This window comes from Vigna umbellata, unplaced genomic scaffold, assembly GCF_029865625.1.
Source record: "Vigna umbellata cultivar VRB3 unplaced genomic scaffold, Vumbellata_1.0 scaffold_505, whole genome shotgun sequence".
Lineage (NCBI taxonomy): Eukaryota > Viridiplantae > Streptophyta > Magnoliopsida > Fabales > Fabaceae > Vigna > Vigna umbellata.
In genome coordinates, this window is record NW_028274435.1 from 63,571 (window position 1) to 72,401 (window position 8,831).

At 37.5% G+C, this 8,831-nt stretch overlaps 1 pseudogene; it reads right to left on the minus strand.

The window, feature by feature from the left end:
* Nucleotides 1-452: 452 nt before the first annotated feature.
* Nucleotides 453-1,630, minus strand: LOC148190655 (uncharacterized; annotated as a pseudogene).
* Nucleotides 1,631-8,831: the final 7,201 nt, after the last annotated feature.

The window sequence follows — 8,831 nt, forward strand, 5'->3', positions numbered from 1 at the left end:
ATCCTTTCAAGCAGAGATAAAGGCATCAAATTAATGCTTGATCCTAAATCAATTAGGGCTTTCCTTACTTTCTCCTTCCCTATGACGCAATGAATAGTAAAACTTCCTAGATCTTTCACTTTTGGAGGAAGTGGCTTCTTCTCAATAGCACTACAATCTCCCTTTTCATCTAAATATCTCTTCTTTGTGGAGACTTGCTTCATGTGTTTTGCATAAGCTGGAATTTGTTGCAATGTTTCATTCAAAGGTATTGTAATGTCCAATTGCTTAAAGATATCTTTAAAGCGTCCATATTATCTCTCTTTTTCAATCTTTTCACTCCCCTTAGGATAAGGAAGAATTTTATTACTTTTCTCAATTTTTTTCGCTCCCCTCTTCTTTTCATTCTCTCTTTTCTCATCCTCACCTATTATATCTTCTTTTCTCTCCACTTTTTTTTTCAACTCAACACTCTATTTCTCATCCACCCTCTTGTCATCTACACTTACAATAGCTTTACACTCTTCCCTAGGGTTAACCTCAGTATTAGCCCCAAAACACTTATTAGGCATATCCTTCAAATCCTTAGCCATTTGGCCCATCTGTATCTCTAAATTTCTAATTGCAGCTTCAGTGCTTTTAGGATTGGAGATGGTCACCTGAATAAATTGTTGAAGAGTTTCTTCAACCTTTGATGATTTCTCATTTAATGCAGATACTTGTTGCCATATTGATGGTTGTTCCTATGGTCTATTAAACTGTCCTGCTTGTCCAGCTTGTCATTTCTGACCTTGACCCATGCTTGGGTGTGGTTTCCACCCTTGGTTGTAGTTCCCTTGGCGGTATGGAAACTGATTGCCATGAAATTGACATCTTCTAAAGCCTCCATTGGAAAAGCGCATTGACCATTGATATGGTCACCACCACACAGTTCACAAAATTTTTGTTGAACCTGTGCAACATTCTTTAACTCCTTTGGCAACTGAGCAAGTGTCTTTGTCAAATTCTCCAACTGTTGAGTTATCATTTTGTTCTGTGCAAGCAAGGCGTCTTGAGATTACAATTGTAGAACCCCCTTCTGTTGAATTGAAGCTCCTCTTTCATTATGCATCCCATTATCATTAGTAGCCATGTTGTCAATCAATTCAGTGGCTTCCTCTGGAGTCTTGCATTTAATATTACCTCCAGCTGAGGCATCTAGCATCAACTTGGTTTGTGAACCAAGACCTCCAAGGAAAACAATGACTACAGTTGCTTCATCAAAGCCATGAGTGGGCATCTTTCTCAACAAGCTCATGTATTTATCCCAGGCTTGACCTAACGTCTCCTCCATGCCTTGTCTAAAAGAAGAAATTTCTTGCTTCCCTTTGTTGATTTTAGATTGTGGGAAGTACTTGTTTAAGAACTTTGAAACCACGGCTTCCCATTCAGTAAAGCTTTCCTTTGGAAAAGAATTCAACCATAACTTGGCATTGCCTCCCAATGCGAAAGGAAACAAACTAAGCTTTATTGCTTCATCTGGCACACCATTGATCTTTAGAGTGTTACAAATCTCGTTGAATGTGGTGAGATGCTCATATGGACTTTCATGTGATAGCCCATTAAATTGGTTGCTCTTAACCAATTGTATCAACGTTGGTTTCACCTCCATGTTTGCAGCATTTACCCTCGGCCTAGCAATGCTATTAAAGTGATGAGGGCCAACAATAGTGGTGTAATCCGCTAGAGTACGTCTACCGTTGTTCTCTACAGCCATCTCTTCAGTACTTTGGATAGATCTTTGTGGTGAGGGTTGTAAATGTGTTTCCTGAGAAGGAAATAGTTCTCTGGAAGTTCGGATCCTCCTTCTCCTTCTACTTTCGTCCAATCCTTCAAGAAGAGGTTCCAAAGTTTTCTTGTTGCTAGTCCTAATTGTATCCTGCATACACAAGAACACAAAACCCTATAAACAATTGTTAGCACAAAAAGATAGAAAAGATAAACTAAAAAGATAAAAAGAACAAAAAGATAAAATAAAAAGATAAAATAAAAAATAAAAATCAAGTCCAAGTTAATTAATAATCACACAAATAGAATAGTTAAACCACGAGTCCCCGACAACGACGCCAAAAACTTGTTAACCATCGGCAAGTGTAACCGAATCGTATCAAGTAATAATAAATGGTATGACCAAGTATCGTTTCCCAAAGTAATAATAAATGGTAAGACCAAGAAATCACATAACTGTCTAGGCCGTGAGTCCTTTGGGAAATGATACTTTGTCTTACCATTTTATATTACTTGATACGATTCAGTACACTTGTCGAGTGTTAACAAGTTTTTGGAACTGTTGCCGGGGACTCGTGGTTTAACTATTCTATTTGTGTGATTATTGATTAGCTTTGTCTTGATTTTTTTATCTTTTTATCTTTTGTTTTATCTTTTTATCTTTTTGTTTATCTTTTTATCTTTTTATCTTTTTATCTTTTTGTTTTTATCTTTTTATCTTTTTATCTTGTTTATCTTTTTATCTTGTTATCTTTTTAGTTTATCTTTTCTATCTTTTTGTGCTAACAATTGTTTCTAGGGTCCTGTTTTCTTGTGTATGCAGGATACAATTCGAACTAGGAGCAAGAAAATTTCGGAACCTCTTCTTGAAGTATTGGACGAGAGTAGACGGAGAAGGAGAATCTAAACATCTAGAGAATTATTTCCTTCTCCGGAGACACTTCTACAACCCTCACCACAAAGATCTAACCAAAGTACTGAAGAGATGGTCGAAGAGAACAATGGTAGACGTTCTCTGGCGGATTACACCAGTGTTGTTGACCCCCATCACTTTAATAGCATTGCTAGGCCGAGGGTCAATGCTGCAAACATTGAGGTGAAACCGGCGTTGATATGGTGAAGAGCAACCAATTTAATGGGTTATCACATGAAAGTCCATATGAGCATCTAACCACATTCAATGAGATTTGCAACACTGTGAAGATCAATGGTGTGCCAGATGAAGCAATAAAGCTAAGCTTGTTTCCTTTCTCATTGGGAGGCAATGCAAAGCTATGGTTGAATTCTTTCCCGAAGGATAACTTTACTGAATGGGAAGTCGTGGTTTCAAAGTATCTTAACAAGTACTTCCCACAATCCAAAGTCAACAAAGGGAAGCAAGAAATTTCTTCTTTTAGACAAGGCATGGAGGAGACGCTAGGTCAAGCATGGGATAGATACAAGAGCTTGTTGAGAAAGACGCCCACTCATGGCTTTGACAAAGCAACAGTAGTCATTATTTTCCTTGGAGGTCTTGGTTTACAAACCAAGTTGATGATAGATGCCTCAGCTGGAGGTAATATTAAATGCAAGACTCTAGAGGAAGCTTTTGAATTGATAGAAAATATGGATACTAATGACAACTAGATGCATAGTGAAAGAGGAACTTAAATTCAATAGAAGGGAGTCTTACAATTGCAATCTCAAGATGCCTTGCTTGCTCAAAATAAAATCATAACTTAACAGTTGGAAGAAGTGACAAAGAAGCTTTGTTTATTACCATAAGAGATATATAATATTTCAATGGTTCAAAGGTAGCAGAAACAGTGGCAGCAACAACCTACTCCAATTGAGAAAACCACAAAGCTTGAGGAGACTTTCCAGCAATTCATGAAAATGAGTGTTTCTTATTGTAAGAATGTAGAGGCAGATTTAACAGTATGAAGATGCACATTGGGCAATTGGTCAACAAGATGGAGGGTTGTGAGAAGAATGCGAAAAGTAATTTGAGAGAAGAGTGTAAAACTATTGTTACAAGAAGTGGCAAAGTGTTAGAGGAAAGAAAAATAGAGAGAAAATAGAATGAAAATGAGAGTGGAAAGAAACACTTGAGTGGAAAGAGAGGGTTGAGAAAGAAAAAAAGAGAGAAGAGGTAGATGAGAGAGAAAAAGAAAGAGAGAAAGAAGAGGTAGGTGAGAGAAAAAAAGAAAGAGATTTTGACAAACCACTTCCTTATCCAAAGATTTATTCAAGGAAGGAGAAAGAAAAACAGCTGGAGCTGTTCATGGAGATTTTTAAAAAACTGGAGATTACCATACCTTTCTCTGAAGCATTGCAAAAAATGCGTTCGTATGAAAAGTTTTTGAAGGAGCTCCTCACAAAGAAACAAAAATACATTGAAAATGAGACCATTGAAGTGCAAGGTAATTGCAGTGCAATCATACAAAAATTATTACCTCCTAAGTTTAAAGATCCAGGAAGCTTCACCATTCCGTGTACCATAGGAGAGTTGGAAGTTGGAAGAGCATTAATTGATTTGGGAGCTAGCATTAATTTAATGTCGCTCGCTATGTTCAAAAGAATTGAAGGTTTGGAACTCAAACCTACTAGAATGGCACTCCAATTGGCGGACAGGTCTCTTAAATACCTGTACGGGGTGGTTGAAGATGTGCTGGTGAAGTTAGACAAATTTGTATTCCCAGTGGATTTTGTCATAATGGATATGGAGGAGAATGGAGATGTGCCTCTCATCTTAGGGAGACCATTTATGAAGATTGCTAGAGTTTTAATTGATGTGGAGAATGGCAAACTTAAAGTAAGAGTTCAAGATGAAGAAGTGAATTTTGATGTATTCAAAGCCATGACACACCCTAAAGATGATAAAGCATGTTTCCAATTTGATATGCTTGATGAAGTTTGTATGGTGCAAGAGAAGATGGTACGTTGTTCTTCTCCGTTAGAAAAAACTCTTATTGATGCTTGTGAACACTTCAATGAAGAGGAAGAAAAATTAATTGATGAGTTGATAACGATTGAAAAACCATTATTTTTATACTTAATTTTGACATCAAAAACACCCTTTATGACTTAGAAACTAGCTTGAAATCATGCTTTTGCTTTAAGTTGTGGAAGTAAGAGAGTTGGATACGTTTTATTATTGTTTTTCCTTGTTTTGACAGGAATTAAGATGAATTGGATGAAGAAGTTGAAGGAGTAAGGAGTTGGACTCAAGAAAGGAAGGAAAATTGAACAAAAGAAGAAACGCAGCTACCGCTCAACGCCATTTCACCGCTGAACGACACGCTTGCTGTTGAAGTTCTCTGTCTGACGCTTAAGCGCCACCGGTGAGGGCTAATCCAAGTATCGCAGGCACCGTTGAGCGGCATTTCTACCGTTGAGCGCCAGAATCTGCTATTGAGTACACTATCTCAAACTTGAGCGTCGTCGCTGAGCGTCATTCTGAAGTGTCGTACTTACCGCTGAGCGCAATTCCTACCGCTGAGCGCTGTTAACTTGGGCTTGGGCCAATTTTATGTATTTTTAATAAACTATATAAGGGTTTAGTCGACCTAGGGTTGGGATCTTTGGACAGAAAGAGGCGAAATTACACTCCTTTCACCCCTTGGAGGCGGATTTTGGATGTGGAAGCTCCGATCTTCAACTTTTAGGGTTCTATCTTTCATTCTTTTCATTCTTTTCTTCTAGTTTCACCATGTCTATGGTGAACTAAACCTCCATTATTGTTGGGGAAACAATGTAATCCTTTGAAACTCTCATGTATTGAATTGATTCTTCATTATATTTGTTTTACTTCATTAATTGTTAGGGTTTTTCCTCTATACTCTATGCATGCTTTGTTTAACTCATTCAATTGCATGATTATTGATTTTGTCACTATGGACACATATGACAAAAATCTACATATGGTGAAATTCTCCCAAAAGCAATATTACCTAGATATAGGAATAAGAGGATCGGTTGCTTTTAAGCTTCTGTGCGAATGTAATGCATGGTTAATTGCTAGGGAGACAAGACATTGTGAACTAGTAATTAGGATTAGGCTTTCTTCACCGAGACATCGGGTTTAAGGTAAATTAGAAAGTGGCATTAACATTAATGAAGAAAGATGAATTCATAAATACATGAGAGTGGATAGGATAAGTCGAAAACCCCAACAACATAATCTTTCCATATTTTACATCAATCACTTTTGCATCTTTCAATCCAATTGATCAACACTTGCCTTCATGTTTACTTTTCCGTAATATAAACACAACAATTTTGTTTACAAGTCTTATTTAATCAAGAAATCACATAACTGTTTAGGCCTTGAGTCTCTTCAAAAACGATACTTGGTCTTATCATTTAATATTACTTGATACGATTCGGTAGACTTGCTGAAGTGTTAACAAGTTTTTGGTGTCGTTGCCAGGGACTTGTGGTTTAACTATTCTATTTGTGTCATTATTGATTAGCTTTGACTTTATTTTTATTTTTTCTATCTTTTTATTTTATCTTTTTATCTTTTTGTGCTAACAATTGTTTCTAGAGTTTTGTTTTCTTGTGTATGCCTCAACTGGAGATAATATCAAATGCAAGACTCTAGAGGAAGCTTTTGAATTGATAGACAACATGACTACTAATGACAACGAGATGCATAGTGAAGGAGGAGCTCCACCTCATCAGAAAGGAGTCCTACAATTGCAATCTCAAGATGCCTTGCTTGCACAAAATAAAATCATAACTCAACAGTTGAAGATTTGACAAAGACACTCGCTCAGTTGCCAAAGGAGTTGAAGAACGTTTCACAGGTTCAACAACAACTCTGTGAATTGTGTGGTGGTGACCATAACAATGGTCAATGTGCTTTTCCAATGAAGGCTCTAGAAGATGTCGATTTTATGGGCAATCATTTTCAAAATCAATTCCAATATCGCCAAGGGAACTTCAACCAAGGGTGAAAACCTCACCCAAGCATGGGTCAAGGTCAAAATGGACAAGCTAGACAAGCAGGACAAGTTAATAGACCACAACAGCAACCATCACTATTGCAACAAGTATCTGCGCTAAATGAGAGATCAACAAAGCTAGAATAATCTCTTCAACAATTTATACAGGTGAATATCTCTAACCACAAGAGCATTGAAGCTGCAATTAGAAATTTAGAGATACAGGTTGGCCAAATGGCTAAGTTGGAGGATATGCCTGACAGGAGTTTTGGGGCTAATATTGAGGTTAACCCTAAGGAAGAGTGTAAAGCTATTGTGAGTATACATGATGAGAGGGTGAACAAGAAAAAAGAGAGAGTTGAGTGAGATAAGAGAGAAGAAAAAGAAGAGAGAAAAGGTGAGGTTGAGAGAAAAGAGAAAGAAAAGAAGAGGGGAGAGAAAAATTTTGAGAAAAGTGAAAAATTTCTTCCTTATCCTAAGGAGATAAAATAGAGAAAGAGAGACAATATAAGTGTTTTAAAGATTTCTTCAGGCAATTGAAGATTACTATACCTTTGACCGAAACACTACAGTACTTTCCTGCTTATGCAAAGCACATGAAGCAATTCCTCACGAAACAGAGATATTTAGATGAGGAGACTATGGATGAAAAGGGAGGTTGCAGTGTTATTATGAAGAAACCACTTCCTCCAAAAGTGAAAGCTATAAGAAGTTTTACTATTCCTTGCGTCATTGGGAAGGAGAATATAAGGAGGGCCTTAATTGATTTAGGGTAAAGCATTAATTTAATGCCTTTATCTATGCTCGAAAGGATTGGAGATCTTGAAGTCAAGCCAACAAAGGTGACTTTGCTTATGGCGGATCGGTCATTAAAACACCCTATGGTGTAGCGGAAGATGTTGTGGTTTGTATAGACAAATTTAAATTCCTGGTGGATTTTGTGGTGATGGAGATGGAGGAAGATGAGAAGATCCCAATTATTCTTGGAAGGTCGTTTATGAAAACGACAAAAGTAATCATTAATGTGGATGATAGGATGATAGTTCTTCAAGACCAAGAAGAAAAGGTGGTCTTTAATGTCTTCAAAGTTGAGCAGCGTATTCAAGAGAAGGTGACTAGCCCTAAAGCTGCAAAGTCGGTCATCAAAGGTAAAAGTTGTTTCTTGTCACAAGTTAGGGAAGAAGAAAAAGATGACAAAGGAAGGATGGTTCATGATGACTTGATGGATGCACAATTCAAACTTGGCACATCGGTAAGATTCAAGAACAAGTTATGGGCTGTGAAAGACTTCAAAGAGAATGGAGTGATAGAAATTGAAGCTCCATATTCAAGAAGAGTCAAGAAGGGGGACCGGAAGCAATTGATGAGTTGGTGTGATGAAAGCAAGAAGAACACTGACACTAAAGATGAAACTTGAGCTTTATTGGGTCAAGCTAATAACGTTAAAAGAGCGCTTACTGGGAGGCACCCGAGTGATTTGAGAACATTAATTTCTTTAATTTTGTTATTTTGGTGATGTAATTTAAAAACTTTGGAACATTGAATTATTTTGTTATGAGACTTCATGGCATAACATCTACTGATGGATCCTAGGTGATTAAGTATCTACTGAAGGATACTATGTTATCAGACACTTACTGATGGGTGTTGGTAAAAAGGATTAACATCTACTGATGGGTGTTGGTAAAAAGGATTAACATCTACTGATGGATGTTAGGTGGAAGAGTACCTACTGATGGGTATTGGAAGATTTTGGGTCAGGCTCGTGACGTTAAACAAGCGCTACCTGGAAGGCAACCCAGCTGATTGAATTTATCTTTGTGTGTTTGTTTTGGTTTTATTCTAGTTGCATTATAGGGATTGATTGTTGAATTATTGAGTGGTGTGAAAAACTAAGTGCATTGATTAAGTGAGAGTGTATGGAGTGAGTGGAAAATATATGAGATTTGAAAAATTGAGAGTTGAAGTTGAGAGGCATTGGTGATGGACGCTTAGGGCAAGCTTGGAAGAAGGAGATTAGGTATCGCGCCTGCCTCTCAACGCCAGCTACTGCTGAGCGCGAACACTGTAGATTTTCTGTTTGGGTTTTTAAAATGTTGGGCTCAGCGGGGTTTGGCCCATTAGGTATTTTTCTAACCTTAGGGCGTGTCTAGGCCA